General features: G+C 44.0%; 1 long non-coding RNA gene across 2 annotated transcripts in view; it reads left to right on the forward strand.

Annotated features, from left to right (window-relative positions):
- The window catches only part of LOC128334856 (uncharacterized), a 221,080-nt gene that overhangs the window by 57,101 nt on the left and 142,874 nt on the right, over nt 1-21,105 (forward strand). For both annotated transcript variants that reach the window (XR_008311424.1, XR_008311423.1), the window contains exon 3: nt 20,464-20,580. This is a non-coding gene — a long non-coding RNA (uncharacterized LOC128334856). The remainder of the gene's footprint in view (nt 1-20,463; nt 20,581-21,105) is intronic.

The following is a 21,105-nucleotide window of genomic DNA, read 5'->3' on the forward strand; positions in this document are numbered from 1 at the left end:
AATTCAGATCAGGAGAACGGATCTTGTGGCAGATTGCCCCCTTTGATAAGCAGGGTCCATCTTGGTTTGCATTTCTCTGGCTGTTTTTAGGCGACTCTTGAAAATGCGCCTGTTTTATCAGGCTTTAGTGTATAATATTTTAAATTTTTATTGGTGGTTATTTTAATTTGTTTTATATGATTTAAGGGTTTACTTCTTCATTTTAATTTATAAATTGCCCAGAGATTTTATATGGGGTGGTATATAAAGGCAATAAATAAATAAATAAATTCAGATGGGAGACTACATGTGACGGGTGTAAGATATTTCCCTTAGGAGATGGGGCCATAGCTTAGTGGAAGCGCATCTTCATACTTGCATGCAGAAGGTCTCAGGTTCGCTCTCTGGGATCTCCAGGTAGGGCGGAGAGAGAGTCTTGCCTGTGACCTTGGAGAGCTACTGCCAGTCAGTGTAGGAACATCGGAAGCTGCCATATGCTGAGTCAGACCATAGGTCCATCTAGCTCAGTATTGTCTACCCAGACTGGCAGTGGCTTCTCCAAGGTTGCAGGCAGGACTCTCTCCCAGCCCTATCTTGGAGATGCCAGGGAGGAACTTGAAACCTTCTGCTCTTCCCAGAGCAGTTCCATCCCCTGAGGGGCATATCTTATGGTGCTCACACATCAAGTCTCCCATTCATATGCAACCAGGGTGGACCCTGCTTAGCGAAGGGAGCAAGTCAGAAGTCATGCTTGGTAGCACAAGAACAGCTCTCCTCCACCAGTTCTCCAACACCACCAGTGTAGACAGTGCTGAGCTAGATGGATCAATGGTCTGAGACGGTATAAGGCAGCTTCCTACTTTCCTAGGTCACCCCGTCTCTTTGAACACTTCCATCAGATAGTTCAAAATGTTCAGCATTTAAAACAGTTGGCTAGTTATAAAGCAGGTACCCTCGTTAGGTCTGACTACTCCAAATGGTGGTGGTAATAATAATGATCAGCACCCTGGTGAAAACAACTAGTGCTGAAAATCAATTCTGTATTGCAGCTTGAAGTGAATGGAGGGAAAATAGCACTGGTAAGAAAGAGGAGAAGAATTTATAGGCTCCTCCTTGACACACAAAAATAACATGAGCAACGTGGCGTGTGCTCGAGGTCTGTTTATGTGTTACTGAAGTTTGTGTTGGCTCTCATTTGGGCACTGATTCATTCACTCTTTCCTCCGGCACTGAAGGCTGTCCCAATTATGGAACACCAAATGCCATCATATCCAAATACATTAAATGACATATCCATGCAGCAAACTACATGTTTTGGAAACAGGGCTGTCAGTTGTCCAAGAAGATTTAACTTTATGGTTTGGAAACTGATTTCCTTCCAGAATTCCATTTGGAAGCCAAGCTGATATGCCGCATAGCAAAATATCAGAGCTGCGGATTTCTTTCTTTCACTCTTTCTCTGAGGATAGCTTAATCTGTATTAAAGCACCAGAGTGTCACGATTTTCATAAATTATTGTGCAGCTAGCCAATAGAAATTGCATAAGAGTTGCAAATTATAATAACTTGTCCTCTGTGAAAAGTCTTAAAGGACTTCCACACACTCGTTTGTAACTAGTCGAAAAGTCCTGCTATTATAACTTTCTTCTCGTGGAATATGTTAGCTCCCAAACAACATTTTTCACTCTGTCAATTGAAAATGGTTTCTCGCTCCCTCCACCCCCTTCAAAGAAAAAGTAATCTAGACTTCACCTTTCTGAGATGGAAATCAAGGGAAGTTTGTCTTGTCTAAAAATGTTCTGTTTTCTTGTGGCTTGCAAGCCGGCAGCGGCTCAAATGAAACCCCGGGACCAACACAGTAATTTACTAATCAGGAGGAAAATGGGCTGTTACTGCAACACGCCCCATGTTTACTGCAAAGTGGATTTAAAGCGCCATTTTAAGGAACAGCTTGAGGAGAACAGATGCACAGAATGGCCAAAATTGTAAATGTAACATTTGCATATATGTGATAAAGCGCCATGGAGCGGGCTTTGCTGATTGAGGTCTTCGGAGGGCAGAGAAGATAGCAATAAATGAGACGCCGAAATAAGTCAACTGCCGGCAATCTGAAGTCTGAGAAGCAACTCTAAGACCCTAATCAGATAGATTTCTCATTGTAACCTCCTTTTACTTTGCAAGGCAGAATTTGAGAGCAGAGCGGCTTACATAATTTTTTAAAAGTATAAATCCTAAAACTCAGGATAGAAATAAGAAAACACACGGAGGCCTGGGGTTGAAATTAAACAGTGAAGACACCTGCCCTTGTACCTCCCAGGTGGCTTTATACTGTGTCCCTTATGTGGCGACCACTTGCAGAAGAAGTAGATTCTTTGTTTTCCAGCATAGGATTGGGCTGAATCCTCCTACCATGGATTGCCAAGTTGTATTATACTGTTGCAATTGCCTAGCAGTAAGACTGTGGCAGAGACGGAGCACTTACTCACTGTTGATGGTGTGAGGTTGCTGGTGGGGTGGTGATGAATGAATGCACTTCCTCAAGATCTTGCTCAAGAGATAGATTGGCAGAGAGCTTGGGAAACATCCAGCTCACCTGCCTCTGCACTGCAGGAAAAGGTTTGGTAGTGCTAGTGAAAGCTTGGTTGAGGTAGCTGAGGTGGTTACCTCAGGCCGCAGACTGGCAGGGGTAGGAGCTGCCACTGTGGCTATCTGCCTTTTCTCTCTCTCCTCTCATGTTCCTGCTATTTAAAAAGGAAGGGAACAGGAGACTCTCTCTTCTCTTTCCTCTCCTTCTCTTCTCCTCTCTTAAATACAGAAGGAGTGCAGGACGAAGAGGAGAAGTGGAGACTCCTTATGGCTTGGCCAGTAGAGGGATGGCAGTGGCAAGGTACCGTGACTGCCATGTAGGTTTCGATAGCAAGGAAATGCACACCACGGCCTTGGGCATGGACTAGTTTAGGCCTGGCCCTCAGTGGTGTTGCTGGATAAGCTTGTCCACCATCATTGTTCTTCTCACTGAGGACCCCTGGTAAGATTCTGGGGAACTCCAGAGTTATTCAGAACACAACTTGAAAGCCACCATCACAGGTCGTACATTTGTGGGCTGAGCCATATGGAGTTTAAGTACTGTTGTGCAGCACCTCACACTTTTAGCTGCTTTCTAAGTAAAATCTAGAAACAACATGAGTGAGGCAATGGTAGCAGTACATTCTGCACTGGAGGCTGGTCATGCTGTGAGGAGAGAAAAGTAACCCTGGAAGTTGCCCACAGTGCCCCATTTACACTGCATTCACACAACCATATGTGTCTGGGTACAGCCTCTGACCTGGGTATGCATGGTTGTGTGAATGGGCAGGCGTGTCCATTCACAGAATCAAATATACCCGGGCCAGAGGCTGTACCCAGGCACATATGTTTGTGTGCATGGGGTGTTAATATTGTTGGTTGTTATAATAAGATTTAATAACATGCATTTTCAGTCCCAAGGGACCTCTAATGCAGCTTGCAAATAATCTACAACATCTAGCAGCATCAAAATAAGGTGGGCAGGGGACCATACTAGGGCACAAAACAACATATCAGTTTAGTGGTGAATTGACAATAATCCATTCAAAAGGCCTTCATGAAATGTTCAGTTTGTCCAAAAGGCAAGCAGTGATTGAACCAGTTGGGCCTCCTCAGGAGAGCATTTCCCAGTTGTGGAGGCATACCAGAGAAGGCCCCATCCCTCACACCCACAATCCCCATTTCTGAAGATGAGGGGACATAGAATAGGGCTAAGATACTGACCTGGGGACATGAGTAGGATGAGGCAGTCGTTCAGTTATTCTGCCTCCGGATGTATTTTATTTTATCTGGAGCTCATCGTGGAGCTCAAGGCAGTCACTCATCTAGGCTCTGCCCAGACCCAAACCTGCTTAGCACCAGCAAATTGGCCGGCTCATCTGCCCTGGGAGCATGTCTTGCCATGCAGCGATTTTAAAAGGCACAGGGCGATGAAAGAAAGCAAAACGGATTGCCTGACTCCCACTCCATTTTGAAGCACAGAGCACTAGTTTACCTAAATCAAAGGCTAATCTGATATTGCTCTATTCCCCCCCCCATTCCCCCCACCTTTCTCTTCAGCACATATTTGCTCATACCTGTGTGGCACAGCATGTGGTAATAAATATTCAGCGATAGCTTTCAAGTGGTTGCAGCCAAGTTAATGCTGGCTGGTCTCTTCCAGATGGAAAGATCATTGCGTCTCGAGGTGCTCTAACAAAAGACTTGGCAGTTCATAAGGAAGCCCTCCTGCTGGGAGCAGGTGTCTTTGGTCTGACAAGATTGCATTTTATCCCTGGCTACTTGAAGTGCATGGTAGATGGCAGCAGGTCAGATGGGCCAGCCTCTCTCATTCCTTTTATTTTTGTAAGAGACAGAGCTGCTTTGTCTGGGACTTTGCTCAGGATCTCAAGGGTGTGGGCAATGACATGTGAAACTAATTACCTGTTTACTAATGTCACAATAATTTGGTCATTTGCCTTGACTGGAACCATCGGCAATGCACACCCTTTCTGCTAAGCTTCGTTTCTGCCCCTTGAGTGAGTGTATGTGAAGTGTTTTGCTAAGAAGCGCTGCCTGCCCTCCCACTCCCAATCGTTTAACCATTATGGTCTGGATTTGAATTCGGCCAGTGTATTGGAGATTTAAGGATTAGCTTTGTTTACATGTATGGCGTGTCACTGGAGGAGTGATCTGTTTTCGCTCAATGGCATAAACCGGACTGCCAACAGAAGAGCTAATTAGACGAGTGCTAATGTTTTTCCATCGTCAAGTGCGTAATGCATCAAAAGTGTTATTCATAGTGAAGGGCTTGCTTGCTTCGTGAAATCAAATAATGTCTGAAGTTTCATTATTGAAATTTGATTGCTTTGGCTTGCCATGATCCAGAGTGTTTCCCAGCTCAGAGCAGTGAACAAGCAACCTATTGCATATCTGGGACCAAATTCTGTTTGCAGCTCCCCTGGGCAATAAAGATTTGGCCTTGGGGCTGTGTGAAGCACAGGGTTAAATGGGCAACTTAATCCAATGAACTTCAGGTCTATAAGGGAAAGCTCGTTTTAAAGCCACCATCAGTCTCAGGGAGGCAAAAGTTTTAACTTTGTAAAACACATATATTACTCTAGACTCTTCACGCTGAATTGCCATCAGATAAATAATTTTTTTTGTCTTTACAGTCTGTCTTTGCCCCAACTCATTGATTACATCAAGGGATGAATCTTCCTGTTGCCAATTTAAAAATCACCAAAATATGAGTTGGAAGCAAAACAATCATAGGGTGCTACCTTGTACCAAGCCAGACCAAGCTTTCATCTACCTCCGTTTTGTCTGCACTGACTGGCAGCAGCTCTCCAAGGTTTCAAGCAGGAGTCTCTCCCAGCCCTACCTGGAGATGCTGCCAGGGATTGAACCTGGGGCCTTCTGCATGCAAAGCAGATGCTCTGCCACTGAACAATGGCTCATTACCTCTCCATGGCTTCTGGTTTCCCAGAATGCTGCTTATTTTGGAGCAGGTTCTACAGCTCCAAAAGCTGAATGCTTGCTTTGCATTTTGTTGAGAGAGAGAGAGAGAGAGAGAGAGAGAGAGAGAGAGAGAGAGAGAGAGAGAGAGAGAGAAACTATTCTCATGAGCGAGCAAAACCAGTCTAAGGGATCCCAACCCAGTTTTGCTTGCACTCCGTTAACCTCATTTTTCCGGTGGCATGTCTGCCGTGGCTACTTGCAGCCACGGTAGATGCACTTGGGGTGGGGAGGGGGATCCCAGAAATGCACTGTGCACTCACACAGTGCATTACCTGGGCTCCAGGGGGCATGGTTCCGCACAGCGGTGCTTCCCTTCACCCGACATCTGGAGCTGCAGGGTGAGGCGTGGGCGGCCCATGGGACAGCTGTTGCTCGTCGGGGCGGGTGGATCGCCCGCCCATATGAGCAACAGCTCTCCTGTGGGCCACCCATGCCTCGCCCTGCAAGCTGATCAGGGTGGAAGATGATCAGTGTAAGGGCTCATCTGCGGGAAGGGTTGGATAAGAACAGAAATACTGTTCTCCCCGCAGGCCTCGAGGAAGCTCTTCTTGCTCGTTGTGAGAAGAGCTTCAGTGAGTGAGAGCTTGAGCTTGTGAAACCAACCTCTTATTTCCTTAAGTTAGCAAGTGTTAGCAAACGGAAGCCAGCTTGGTTCAGGGGCTAGAATGTCGGGCTTAGGCCTGCCTGGGTGCAACTCTTTATTTTCAATAACGTTATTCTGACTCTCCAGCAAGCAAATTTAGTTTTGGTGCAGCAAAGGCTTTCTGTGGACCCTAGTTTAAGAACCCCCTTCTCTGAAAGCTCCCCCCCCCGAGTTCTGACTTTGCCTCAGTTTTAACATCTCCGTGGTCCTGGTCCATTTGTGTTTCCTGATCTTGGGTCCTGTTCTCTTTAATCCCTGGCTTTAGCTCCAACTTTCCAACTTGTCTTCTGCTCCAGCCTCTTGTTTGTCTTTTTGCCTTAACCTTTGCTTCAGCTCGGTCTCATGGCTTGTCTCCTGATCTTGGTTCCTGGCTTGTCAGCTCAGCTTTGATTCTTGACTTTGGTGCTGACTCCCAGCTTACTTTGTGACCCCAGTTTCAGGTATTTTCCCTCACTTATGGTTCTTTGCTGGTTCCTCCGAGTCCTGAATTCAGGCTCCAACCTACCCTCCAGTGACTGCCCATGACCCAGCGTTTACATGCATGTTCAGGGTCGGCATTGAGGCTCAGCATTGTTGGGCATCTACTGAGGTCATAGAGGTGGTCTCAGGGTCTCAGCAGTGGGCTCTTCTTAGGGCTTCAGCAGCTGCCCAACAATTCGAGCCCTTGATGTCAGCCCTGACCATGCATGTCCTCTGGGTTGGGGGCAGCCACTAGAGAGTAGGTCAGAGCTTGTGCATGGTAAGAAAATAGTGGTTGGCCTCTGGTCATTGGAATCCATCCTCAGTGGCTGACATCCTGACTCATAGGGATGTGCATGGAATGAGATTTGCATTCCGTTCCGAGCTTGGAACAGAACGCAAATGCCCAGAACGTTCCATCAGAACAACTGGTTGAAGGAGCACAGAACTTTTTGAGTGTTCCGTGCTGTTCCGATTGGCTTGCAATCTTCTTGCTTCTTGTGATCTCCTTGCGATCAACTCAATTTGTATGATAACAAGCCAACCAAGAAACAAGGAGTTCACAAGCCAATTGGAAGCCAGTGCCAAAACTAGTCAGCAAGGGAAAAACCTGCCTCTAAAATGGCTCTTGGGACACACCGGGTCATTCCATTCCAAGCTGAAAACAGGCCCCCGAAACATGCAAAATGGCCCATTTCGAGCTTGAAATGGTCTGCATATCCCTACTGACTCACGCAGCAAAGATGTAATAACGAAAGCTCTCTCCTCACTGTGGGAGGCTGCTCTTAATTCAGCGGGAGAGCTTCCCCATTGCCACTGTGCCCAAGCACACAAGAAGTGGGGTGGGGAAAACAATTTTCAGTGATCCTCTCTACCTTCCAAAAATATGTCCCTAAGGACTGTGTAACCCTTGGGGATGTATTTTCAGAAGGCAGAGGGTAATTCTGGAGGCAGAGAAGAGTGCTGAAAATTGCTCCCCCCACATATATGGGCACAACAGCAATGGGGAAATTCTCTGTACTACTATTACTATGAATATTTATATACCACTTTTCAATGAAAGTTCCCAGAGTAGTTTGCATAGAAGATGTGACATGGATATTTCTCCCTTTGTGTCCATGCTGCACTTCTTTCTAGTGTGTCCACTCTGCCTTATTTGGGATGCCAGCCAGGATACTTAAGATCGATGGCAAATCATTGATCCATTGCCTTCTAGTTCTTCATAGCTGGGCTCACATTTCACGATGCAACCTGATCAAGAGATATTTATACACTTGTCATTTTTTTTGCACTCTTTTTATGAATACATAGTACAGGATTGCAGCATACCTGCGAAGGCCATGCTTTAGCCACTGTTGAAGAGCTTCTAAGAGCAGTCATATTTCAGTCTACATTAGCAAATATTGACAGAAACCCAGAATAGAAGCTTTCAGAGTCCTGTTTGTTCTGCAAGTCCTACAAGAGTATCAGAAGGACAGGCCATGTACGCTTTCCAAATGAAATCATATATTGTTTCGAAATAGGGGAAGGTATTTGCAAGCTCCATGCTGAGATTTCAGAAACCAAAAAGGAGTTTAGCATCCTGAGATAACGAGTGACTGATGAATGGCACAAACACCACTGACCGATTTAATGCAATCTGCTGTTGTTGGGACTTTTATTTATTTTATTTGTTTATTCAATTTTTTAAAAAGTGCCCTCTTTACAGTTATTTTTATTTTCAGAACAGGGAACAGCAAAGTAATAAAGCAAGTCATCTCATAAAGACACACAAAAAACATGTAAAATTTAAACCATCATAATGTACTGAAAGTGGGGGGCAGGGGAGAGCCAAACAGCAGCCCTTAAGAATAAAACCGAAACAAACAGGTCACTTCTAGACTGAAAGCTTTCCTGAAAGGCCCCCAAGGAGACAGGTCTGGTGTACTTCTGATAGAAGAGATTTTCACGGGCAGGAGGCCACCATCGAAAAGGCTCTGTTCACTGACTGTTCTAGGTCGGTATTGCCTCTGGTGGCAGTGGCACCCACAGAAAGGCCTCATCACCAGATTTCAGTGTAGGGAGATAGTCCCTCAAATCCCTTGGGTCCAGCTGGTACCAGACTTTAAAGGTCTGAATCAGCACCTTGAATTTAGCTCAGAAGCAAACTGGCAGCTAGTAAACCTTAGCAATCTGTTAGTGCTGAATCATAGGTAATATTAAGTAGGAGTCAGGACTATAACTTCCCAAGTAAAATTGCAGCCTGCTCAGGAAGCCTTTAGGATGGGTGGCCCCTGTGAATTATTTACTCTCTAGGGAGATGCTTCAGTCTGTAGCACACCACCCTTAGGAACATAGGAAACTGCCATATACTGAGTCAGACCATTGGTCTATCTAGCTCAGTATTGTCTTCACAGACTGGCAGCGGCTTCTTCAAGGTTGCAGGCAGGAATCTCTCTCAGCCCTATCTTGGAGAAGCCAGGGAGGGAACTTGAAATCTTCTGCTCTTCCCAGAGCGGCTTCATCCCCTGAGGGGAATATCTTGCAAAGCTCACACATCAAGTCTCCCATTCATATGCAACCAGGGCAGACCCTGATTAGCTATGGGGACAAGTCATGCTTACTACCACAAGACCAGCTCTCCTCTCCTCTCCTTGGAACCTATGGACAGAGTCAAGGGCTCCCAGTTCTAGCTTCAGAAACTCACAACATACCCCTCCTACCAAACCAAGAATTGCAAGGCCATAGCATTAAAAACACCCAAGTAGCCACTGGGCTGGTTGCTGATGGCAGGGAAGAATGCCTCCAGCCAGCAAGACAAGAAGGTTGAAAAACGCTGATAATTTTAGACCACAGGCCACTCCACTTAATAAATATGAAGAGGCTAATAAAGTATATGGGCTAGTAATTTGCATTACAATTGTGTGCAGTGTTCTCATGGTCAGATGTTTGAAGTTTTCATGTATATGATTCTCGTTGTAGAGAGGTGAAGTTCTAAGAAGTATAGAAAGAGGAGTATGGTGTGCAGTGAAGGCAGTGTGTGAAGCAATTACAGGAATGGCTTTGCTAGCAGAAATTGAAAGGGGAAGGCATTGTTTTGGAGATAGGATTGGCTATGTTTGGCTTTAAATGCAAGGTTATAGGGCGCAACTTTTGGCAATAGATTGAATGACAGGAATGTCAAACATATAAACAAAAAACAGGCAAGCAGGATACATGGGGTCTAGGAAAAAAGGATTTGAAGCTCCATTTTGAATATACTGAACTTGTCAAAGTTCAAGCTAAGAGAGGGAGTTCCACAGTTATAGGCCACCAAGAATGCCTTTTTCTGTTGTTCAGACTTAGCAAATAATAGGAGGCCAATTCAAACAATACTGGCAGCAGCACACTTGAGTAAGGAGGGGGGGGATGTTGCGAGTGTGCCCATTGGGGCCTCCTGCATGGATGTCCCAATGCCCTTTTGGCATGTCCCTTGATTGGTGAGGAGGCTGTTCATCCAAATGGGGCAAACAAGTGTTTGGAGCATGTCTTAAGGGGCTATTCCAATGAGCAACTCCTATTTATAAATTTATACAACACCCTATTTGTCAACATCCTATTTATAAATGGATGCCCCAGAAGGTCATCGGGACACCTATGGAGGATGTCCCAATAAGTGTGCTCTCAGCAGGCCACCTTCCTGTTCAAATTCTAGTGAATCCATTCCTTGATCCAGGCCAGGTTCTAGATTAGTTACAGTTTTAGTTCAATCCTAGACGGAAGGCACAGCAGACATACAACAAGCAGCAAGAGCATATAAAGCAGTCTGCACTTGCCTTCCTGTAATCAAGAATTCTTTTGTTAAACCATTAATATTTTTAATTATCCTCTGTTGCCTGGTGCTTGTGTGCAGCAACTCTTTCCTCTGGATTCTACACTCGGTATTGTTTGAACTAGCCCAAGGTTAAAATATAATCTTAGCCCAAATAATATAGTCAAGAGGACATTCCCAGTTAGTCTCAGTGGTCATGGGATACAGGACATGATGCTGTCTTTCTGTACAAACTGAAACCTAACAGACAAAATTCACATGGTCTGTGCCATATCTGTTGTTGCAACCTGGAGTTTTGAAAAGCAAAGCTAGCAACAGAGCAAATCCAACCAAAGGTGGTGTTTGATTTAAGTGGGAGCTTGGTGCTGAGTGATAAACCAGGTTAATTACTCTGAGGCAGGAGCTAAGAAGAATCGCAGTAATGAATAGGAGACTTGTAAGAAGTGAGTTCTTTAATTCTATCTGATTCCCACCAGAAATGAGACGTGAAGAAGTACGAAGCAGTAATTACAATGAGAAATGTCTACTGAAGTATCCAAAGCAGGGAAATGCAAAGACAAATGTCCTCACTTTATGAATGAAAGACCACGAGGTCTGAAAAGGATGAGAATTGCAAACTATTCTCTATTTTGAAGGAAAAGGCAGTAGATCTTAGAGATGAAATCAGATTCCACTGGGATTGCAGAAAACAATAATTAGGATCAACAGGGCAGACCTATTATCCTAGCCTGATGGAAATGGAAGTTGGGAAAATAGTTTCTCAAGTAAGTTGGGAAGTTACGAGGACATATAGATATGGTCCTGTTCAGAATACTAATACCATTAGGAGGTATTGGTGTAAGTACACCAAAGACCAGATCTGGAACTCTCCAAGGTCTTTAGTAATCAACCCACTAGGGAAGAGGTGGATAATCAATAGTTTTCATCAGGGAGAAGGAAAGAAAGAGGTATAATTTTGACTGATGAGGTATTCATTCTCTTCAATGTACCTGGTGCAGGCAGTCACATGAATACAGACCATTGTAATAATTTTGGGACATTATAGGGTCTTGTAAGGTCTTGCCCATTCTAAATCATATGGCAGCAGAATTCCTCTGTTGCAAGATTTTTGATGCAATAAAGAACGCACTCCTAGACCTTGAAGGAAAATAGGGGGAAATGGACCTATGCCATATAAGCACCTTGTTACATATTACCAGACTGGTAATGTCTTGGATTCACCAGCCACTGAATTCCTGGCCTAGATAAACAGCTGTTAGGTAGATAACGTTGTACAACAGTTATGCTCTGAAGCTAGGTGGCCAGATTTGGCTTTAAAAAAGCCAAATTCTGGCTTACGGCCCATTTGACCCACGAATATACCCCTTAGGTTCTGGCAACTCTGCTCTGAAGTGACATCACAAATCTTCATTGGAGATTTGGAACAACCTTGGTTCCTCTTTATCTGGTGCCATCGTTTTTGTGGTTTGCAGATACTTTGAGAAGAAGGCTCAGACAGTCACCACCAGGAAAAATCTGAATCCATCTTCTAATCCCATTATTGGTCAAATGCTGATGGTGGAGACTGTGGAACATATGTATGCATGTCTCCTTATGTTAGTGATGATTCATGATCTTGGATAACCTCCCATTATCCATAGATATTCCTATTTCCATTTGTGGGCATATAGCATTCTTGAGGGTCCCATGCAGGCATATAGCTTCCCCTGGCCCCAGATGTGTTAGAACAGATATTTTACAACATACTTCAAACTTAATCCCTGCATCTCTAGTCAAAGGGTTTAGGGTAGTAAGACTGTGGAAGATCTCTGAAATCCCGGAGAGCTACCAATTATATTGAGTTTGTTATTTACATATTTGTTGTATTTCTTCCACGATGGAACCCAAGGTAAAAGATATAGGGTGGTCTCCCATCCAGGCACTGACCACCAGACCTAGACCAGTTTAGCTTCATTGTGAGCCTGCAAATCATGCCCTGCAAGCACATGGTTTTTCTTTTCAGAGATGATTCCTTAACTCATTGGGAGAACATTGCATGAGTCCACAGGTCAATTCATTTGCTGTCTTCTCCATATCTCAAACAGAAGGGTTGTGAACAATCTCCATCTTAGACCCTGCTGTCAGTCATGGTTGGCATTACTAGTCTATAGTCTCAAGCTGAATAAAGCAGCTCTTCATATTATTCAATTAGCATAATATGCAGTACTGGGATCCCAATTGGCACCAGCCAGCATTAGGTTTAGGGTTCCCCAGGTCATGCTGCAAAGTAGAGCAATGTCTGCCTAGCAGATGTGATTTAATACTATACTAATTCATGGCCTAATAAACCAAACAGACTTGTATAAAGCATTTTGCCAGGACAGACAAAGACTTAACTTGTAGAATTAATAAAAGCCAAACAAAGGTATATAAACAGAAGTGGCAACCTCAGTGCTTGTGAGCTGCAGAGAGGGTACCATTAGGCATCAACCCAACAGTTTTTATTTTCACTTGTTCCAGTTTTCTTTCTCTCCTTCTCCTCCTCCTTGGTGTATGTTAAGATTCTATCAGAGGCGAGAATGGTAGTCCCAATGCCTACTGAATGCTAATGCGAGCTTTAGCATTCTTGATGCCTCTCATGCATAAGCATTCCTTGAAAGATTGCAAAAGAGGAAAGTGGGACCCTGCCATCTGTAATTCATGTGTATTTTTAAGACTTCTAATATCCGGCCAAATGAAAGGGAAGGCAGATTTACTTTTGGTACAAGCATGAAATGTATTTACTAAATATTCTGAGGAGACAAGTTCAAACAGGAGAAGAGAGAAGCATCAAGGCACTAGAAATTCTGATCAAGCAAAGTAGGCTGAGAAGCAGAGGTCTATCCTTGCTGCTCAGAGAACAGTGAGCAAGTAGTTTTGATTTTTCCTTAACACCTCAATATGTCAAGGGCAGCGTGAGTGTTGTACATCTTGATTTTTTACAGGCAATACTAACATGAACAGAATAATATTAGAGAAGGCTGGAATAGATTAATATATTTCTCTCCCCTGTTATTTCGCTTTCCTTTCACTCTGGGCTTCCTATTAGAAATCCATGATAGAGCAGTACACTGTCAGGATAAACAATAGGCTACTAGTGATGGCTATATGCTGTTTCTGGGCATAGAGGCAGGATATCTCTGAATTCCAGGCAGTCCTGGATGAATCTGATTACTTAGATCCTTTCCAGTCTGGCTTCTGACCTGGATACGGGATGAAAACTGCCCTGGTCACCCTGGTGGATGACCTATGCCAGGAGATAGACAGAGGGAGTGTGACTCTGTTGATCCTCCTGGACCTCTCAGTGGCTTTTGATACCATCAACCAAGGTATCCTTCCGGGACGTCTCTCCAGTTTGGGACGGGGTAGGGGGGCATGGTTATCCGGTGGCTCTGCTCCTACCTGGAGAGTATTCGGAAGGTGGTACTGGGGGATACCTGCTCCACCCATTGGCCTTTAGCCTATGGGGTGCCAAAAGGATCTGTTCTGCCCTCCATGCTGTTTAACATTTACATGAAACTCCTGGGAGAGGTCATCCGTGGGGGGGGGGGGGCGCCATTTCAGTGCTTGCCCTGGGCACCATTTTCCCTAGTTACGCCTCTGTCCGTGGGTGTGAGCTGCCATCAATATGCTGATGACATATGAACATAAGAACAGCCCTGCTGGATCAGGCCCAAGGCCCATCTAGTCCAGCATCCTGTTTTACACAGTGGCCCACCAGATACCTCTGGGGAGCCCATAGGCAATAGGGCCTGCCCTCTCTCCTGCTGTCGCTCCCCAGCAACTGGTATTGAGAGGCATCTTGCCTCTGAGGCTGGCAGTGGCCCATAGCCACTAGACTAGCAGCCATTGATAGACCTGTCCTCCATGAATCTGTCTAAGCCCCTTTTAAAGCCATCCAAGTTGATGGCCATCACCACACCCCATGGCAAAGAATTCCATGGATTAATTATGCGCTGTGTGAAAAAGTACTTCACATAGTACTTAGGTAGAGCAAGATAGGTAGAGCATGACACCCAGCTCTGCGGATCTTTTAAGTCAGCAGACACCAGGCAGGCAGTGGATGCTCTGAACTGGGGCTTGGAGGCTGTTCTGGACTGGATGAATTCACTCACTCCTCTACCCCAGAACAAGCAACAAAAGCCATTGTAGCCAGGTAAATAGAAGACTCATGAATTCATGAAACAAGAACTTTATTAAGGGAGTGAAGATTTTGCTATACATTAAATACTTAAAGAGAGATGGTTATATAAACTTTATGTATGTATGTATGTATGTATGTATGTATGTATGTATGTATTTATTTATTAAATTTGTGCTCCGCCCAAACATACGTCTCTTATGTATATTTAATGCATAACAAAATCTTCTCTCCCTTGCTAAGCCTTTGCCTCTTCCAGACTGTTTTAGAGATGCTCTTGCTTTGGTCTGATCCAGCAGAGCTAACCATAACAATGGGTTGCCATAGGCACAGTAGAAAAGCCATTATTTTTATAAGGTTCTGGATGGTGACAGTTTGGTAGCAAGAGCAAGATTGATGGATAGTGCTAATGTAAGAAATATTCTTCGGCTTGAATATTTTCAGTTTAGAATTTTTTTAAAAAATACTTTAACGCAGTTTAGATAAAACAGCTCACAGTGCCTGACATGTTGCGAAAGGCAACCCTGGCATTTCCAACCCACTGGAGCAGCCACACACATGAACACCAGCCCTGGTGGTGTTGCGCAAGAGTGCAGTTGCGCAACTACTTAAAGCAGCATGTGGCCACTTGCGGTGCTATTACCATGGCTTCCAATGGAAGTGGCCCTGCACAAGTGTCTGCATGATCGGCAGAGACTCTCCAGGGTTGCAGGCAGGGGTCTTTCCCAGCCCTACCAGGAGATGCCAGGGGCTGAGCCTGGGACCATCTGCATGCAAAGCAGGTGCTCTGCCAATGAGCTATGGCCTCATCTCCAAAGAAGATACTGCCTCCTTCTCGTGAGAGCTTGTCCTGAATCCTCTCCAATCTAGTCGCTTGTCTTGGGCCTCCACTCAGGCAGGAGACAGCTGTGCCAATTGGCTAGGATCCCAACACTTTAAAAAACCAAAACTTTCTCCTTCTTATAAGAGAAGGATGAGGCAAACTTGTCAGCTATTTATATACAAATTACTCCTCCAATTGCTGTCAGCAGATTGACAAGTGTTTTTAATATCACTGTATTGTTTCATGTTGGGGCATTAGCCCGTCTCTTGCTTTTTACTACAACAAAAACAAGAAGTCATTTTGTTAAAAAAAAACAAAAACAAAAAAAGAGGGGGGTGGGAGCTTGGCATGAGTTATTTTCTCTCTTTGGTTTCCTTGTCATGTTTTTTCCCCTGGTATATATTTGCCCACTTCTGCAGTGCCTTGAGCAAGCCATTTAGTATGTATTATTTGTTTCATATGTCTTCTGTGATTAGCAGCACAAACAATCAGCGTTGTGCAATTGGAGTGAGTAATTGTAGCCTGTTACAATGGTGAGGACTCTTAAGCAAGAATAAGTGTTCACTCTTTGCACTTGCAGAGCGAATATTATTTACAGGGCTAACGCTGTGCAGTTCCAAGACCAAATTCAAAGAAAGTGGGGGTGGGTGGTGGGTGGGGGCGGGGATCTGATGCTGGACAAGTTGGGGTGGGGCACTTTAAGCAGCTTTTGGTGACTAAACTCTTTATTGCTTTATTAAAAGGAGCAGGCCAGTACAAGCATGTATGAACCAAAAGGAAACAAAACCCAGGCCAGGAAAACTAAACAAAGCAGCCCTTAAGCACTAGCCTGAAGGCAAATACAGGCACCTGGGAGGTTGATCCTGACTAATCTTCTCTGGAAAGAAGAACTGGCTCTATAAATTGAAACTAGTCTCATGTCCCACATCCTTGAGTTGACTTCTCTGGAATTCACCTTGTTCACCTTGACTTTTGGAGTGGGTGGTGGTTAAGAATTTTCATAACGTAGCATGAAATCCAGTTCTGCACTGTAGAATCGGATAAACGTATCCCATGCCCTCCGACATTTCACATGGATGCGATACCGGTATTCCCGTACCAAAGCTTGTGGTTCAATCTTCTGCCGCCTCCCACTTTATCCTTGTTGCTGGTGTTCCTTTGTGAATCCTTTGGGGGCAGGGAACCTTCCTCTTCCTATTATTCTTTTTTGCTTAGTTTGTAAACCACTTTGAGAATTGTTCTGCTTAAAAGTGGAATATAAATAATAATAATTAGACTTGGGATAGAATATTTGCCAATGCATTAATTATAACTGAAGAGAATGCTTTGGAGAATTATTCTGTCCACTCTATTAAATGCATTGATGAATATTCTTTTCCAAGTCTAATAATAATATTCTCTTCTGTCTATATACTATTTCCGAAAGAGCTCAAATTTGGGATCCTTATGGACCAAGGATATGAAATGCCAGCAGGCAAATGAAAGGTACCAGCAGACTTGGGGGAACCCACAGATATATGTGTTTGTTTTTTAAAAACACCTCAAGGGGGCCAGTCTGCCACCATGTTAGTTCATGGCTTTTGAATGTTCATGCCAGTTAACAGACAGGCAGGTCAGCAGAAGTAATAGAACTCTGTGGCGAAGTGGGGAGGGCTTCAATAAAAGAGTGGGAAATTATTCAACTTGAAGAACACTCCCTCAAGACAGTCACAAACCTGTCTGCTTCTGAGGGGGAAAGGTGTGTAATTCCCCCCACCCCATCAGCCATTTCATAGCTTTATGTTTCTAAGTGCATAGCGGGTTCCAAAGGAACTGGGATTGAGTACTGGTGCTGCTCCCCACAAATATCACACACACACACACACACACACACACACACACACACACACACACACACACCCCAAATAAGTTGCATATGAAGAAAGACCCAAATTAGGCCAGGGACTCCTGTCTTTGTTGCTAACTTATGTTTTTTCGCCTGGCTGAGCCACAGGCTCCGGTAACACCCTGCTAACAGGGCACAGAGGCACTTTTCAAAGTGGTGATTCTTTTTCTGTTTAGTAGCAGGGGAGAGCAACTGGCCCTATCCAGCCTCAGCACAGCACCCCTCCCAGTGGCTATTTCTGGTGTCTATCCTAGGTTTCTTCTTATATTGTGAGCCCTTTGGGGACAAAGAATCAGCAGAATATAAATTTCTAATAATAACCCCTGCTGAATGGGTTACAAAGCAGCAATTCTTTTTATATTTAGCAGAGGGGAAGCAACTAGCCCTATCCAGCCTCAACATAGCATCCCTCCACTGGCTGTTGCTGGTGTCTCCTTTGTGTTTCTTTTTACATTGTGAGCCCTTTGGGGACAAGGAACCATTGAGCAACCTTGTTACTGATTTATCTATGTGAACGGCTTTGATAACTTGTTGTTGTTGTTGTTGTTGATGATGAAAAGCGGTATAGAAATAATAGTAGTAGTAACACATGCACACCAGAGATATACTGCAACGTTTTGTTGCATGTCCATTCATGGTCTTTTCTATTCTGTTCTAAACTATGCACAGCCCCTATGAGCTGAGGCTGATAATAAATGCAAAACTGAACAAACTAAGATGCTATATGAAGCTCACTGGATGACTTTGGGCTTGTCACTATCAGCCTAAACTCCCAGGATTATTGTGAGGATAAAATGGCGGGGGTGGGTGGGTGGGATCTTAGGCATGGCTTTGTGCCTCTTGGAGGGGTGGAGAGATAACTAAAGTTCTCCTGCCTCTGAATGTGGAAATTCCATTCTTGGCTAACAGCCTTTGATAGGCTGCCCATCTACACATTTTTCTGATCAGTTTATAAGATAATGAAGTCACTCACTCGACTGAAAAATGGGTAGGACAAATGCCCTACCCAGGTTTGGGAGTTGTGTGTGCCCCCTGTTTTTGGCTGTGTGGGAGCAAACAACCAAAGTGGGAGGGAGAAATGATTGTATGGAATCAAGGTAGATGGAAAGACTGGGTAGGACAGTGCTGTCCCCCAGCTTTCATAACCAGCATTGACCAAGGTAGCCAACTTTCCCGCACAACTTGTTTCCAAATAATTACTTATCCTACCTAGCTTGTTCCCACACAACCAAAAATTGGGAGCACACACAGCTTCCAAACCTGGGTAGGACACTTGCCTTACACAGTTTTTGGTTGTGTGAATGACCTCAATCTCTGCTAGGCCTTCACAAGGTCTTGTGGCAATGAGTTCCATAAGTTTCCATATGGGATTCTGGAAGATGGAAGAAGCAACCAAACTTCAATGACTTTCTACCGTTTTACCCTGCTTAGAGTTCCTTTTTTCTTTGTTGAAGAACTATAACTATATAGACATTTCTATGAAAGCTTTTTGCTAAATTGAACTAGTGCAACTATGACTCAGTATCATATTATTCCACTGCAACCTTGTGCCCCAACTACTGTTCAAAATAATGGGTGGAAATTGTACTAATGCAAATTCTTTAGTGCCAGAGCTTCAGATAACACTGACTGGTGAATCAAAATTTATAGCGATGGAATTCCTCTGAAGGCTCTGATTGACTTATATTGCTGTGTAGATTATTACAATAATTATGAAATCTAATGCTTCTCACCCACCTGCAGGTACTTTCTTTCATGTGGTACTGTTGTACTTAACTGTACTTTTATTTGATGAGCTATATATACAGTGGCTAAAGGTTGCTTTTTCAGAGGAGACTTCTGTAGCTGCAAATTTTGCTATCATGTTCTGAGACAGTGTTGCCAGCCTTTTTAACCCTCATCCAGATTTTGGAGTAGATTTCCAACCCCAGCTGCAGAAAGCTGTGTAAACAAGCTAACCACTACACTCCTAGCTATGCTCTTGTTGTCAAACTCTTATCTGCACTCTGGTACACAAGATATCCACAAGTATGGCCCCTTACCAGTTATAATATTTATGGTATTAGTAAAAATGTGGCAGAGGGTCGTCCGCCTCCCCCGCCCAAAGTGAATTGACTCCCTATGGTGGGGTGGTTTCTATCCCATTCCCAAGTTAAGCCATTTGGGATGGGAGAGAGAATACCCTGTACTGTGCTTCCAAGTTAGGGCACAGGAAACTAGCTCCTCCCATAATGCCATACCTAGTGTCTGGAACAAGTAAATCCTTCAGAAGCTTCTGACATCTCAGAAGCAGAGATTTTAGCCACCACAACAAAGCCAAAAGAATAGCAACAGCAGCAACCACATGTCAGCTTCAGGAAGCCTGGCACCAGTGGATAAACCATCCATAGTACATCTCCGGTCTTTTCCAATTTTTCCTAGTGGGATACAGCCCAAAAGCGGGGAGTGTGTGTTGATCTTGGTTTTCAGTGGAGAGAGCAAGAACTGAGCAGTCTGCTTAACCTCGCTGGGACAGTTTGGGGTTTGTTTGTTTTTCTTCACTTTTTGGTGAAATGGACATATCTGCAGGTTACCTTGAGTCTGCCAATACCTCTCTCTTGCGTGCAGATGCTCTGGTCATGCATCCGACTGAAGGATAATAACATTTCCATCTCTTTGGAAATAGTGATGTGACTGAATAGAAACTCCGCGTTCCAAGGCAGTATACTTCTAAGGGCCAGTTGCAGGAGGACAAAGAGCATGTGAGGGCGATTGCCTCTTCTTTATAGTACTTTGCACAAGTGTCATGGAAAATAGGATGCTGAACTCGATGGGCCATGATCGATCTAGTCCTGTAGAGTTCCTCTTGTGCTCTTATGGGATGTTTCCTGCCATGATTCCCTATGAACTACTCTTCTTTAACGTTGTGCATTTCAATTTACGACTGTTTCAGAAGCTGTTCTGTTGTGATTTTTAGAGTTTTTCCTCTTGAGTATTTTTGGGAAAGGCTGTGCATAGGTTTTATAAGCAAACAATAAACAAAGGGTATGATGAAGACAGGCCTGAAAACTCAATGATCCCACGGATGCAGATAAATGATTCGTTTATGTCTTTATGGGGTACTGTAGCGGTAATGAACAATTGATTCTGAATTTAATTAAACCTTTGCTGTTTTCCAATAGGATTTTGCCAGTTTGCAAGGTTAATGAAATGGCTTCTTATAATGCTAAGAAGGCCATCTAAGAGCTTCAGCCTGGAGCAACAGAGTGAGCCTTCAGAGATGAACATTGCACGGAATGGTGAGTACTTTAAAATAAAAATGATTTTTTTTAAAAAAAATCTATTTTAGATACTGTTGTAAACATATTGCCAATCATCATAATGCCTAGGCATTGACCGACTGGATAGGATTCAATTTAATCTTGAAATGTTATTTTTAGATGAACAAACAAACAAACAAACAAACAAATAATCCTCTGATGCTGTAGTCTAACCTCACCTTCCTTATGAGGCTAGGTTACAGAATCTGGGCTCTTTACTTTGGAAAGGAAGTGTCTAAGGGGAGACATGATAGAGGTCTATAAAAGTATGCATGGTGTGGAGAGAGTGGACAGAAAGAATTTTTTTCTCCCTCTCTCACAACACTAGAACCAGGGGTCATCCCATGAAAGTGAAGGTCGGGAAATTTAGGACAGACAAGAGGAAGTACTTTTTCACACAGCACATAATTAATCTATGGAATTCTTTGGCATGGGATGTGGTGATGGCCACTAGCTTGGACAGCTTTAAAGGGGGTTTGGACAAATTCTTGGAGGACATGTCCA

The sequence above is a fragment of the Hemicordylus capensis genome, chromosome 10 (genome assembly GCF_027244095.1).
Source record: "Hemicordylus capensis ecotype Gifberg chromosome 10, rHemCap1.1.pri, whole genome shotgun sequence".
Classification (NCBI taxonomy): domain Eukaryota; kingdom Metazoa; phylum Chordata; class Lepidosauria; order Squamata; family Cordylidae; genus Hemicordylus; species Hemicordylus capensis.